This window comes from Sinocyclocheilus rhinocerous, unplaced genomic scaffold (assembly GCF_001515625.1).
Source record: "Sinocyclocheilus rhinocerous isolate Xijiao unplaced genomic scaffold, SAMN03320098_v1.1 scaffold130, whole genome shotgun sequence".
NCBI lineage: Eukaryota > Metazoa > Chordata > Actinopteri > Cypriniformes > Cyprinidae > Sinocyclocheilus > Sinocyclocheilus rhinocerous.
The window spans coordinates 954,526-954,906 of record NW_015623500.1 but is presented as its reverse complement, the minus strand read 5'-3'; positions in this window follow the sequence as shown (position 1 = coordinate 954,906).

Below are 381 nucleotides of genomic sequence, written 5' to 3'. Positions count from 1 at the left end.
GACATGAACTGAAATGAATTGTGAATTTTATTAACATTAAATCGTCCTTTCACCTCTTTCACCTCAAAATTATGGGGAGGCTGTGCCTCCCCTGCCTCCCCCGACGAGCCGCCACTGGCTGAAAATAGAAAATAGTAGATGAGTTTGTTTCTTCATCGGAACAGATTTTTGAGGAATTTAGGATGACAGTGAAAGTGATGTGTGGCCAATTATGGTGTCCCATGCTCGGAATTTGTGCTCTGCATTTACCCGTTCCAAGTGCTCACACACAGCAGTGAGTAGTAAACACACACACGGAGCAGTGGGCAGCCTTCCACCCCAAGCGGTGCCCGGGGAGCAGTTGGGGGTTCAGTGCCTTGCTCAAGGGTCTCACCTCAGTTG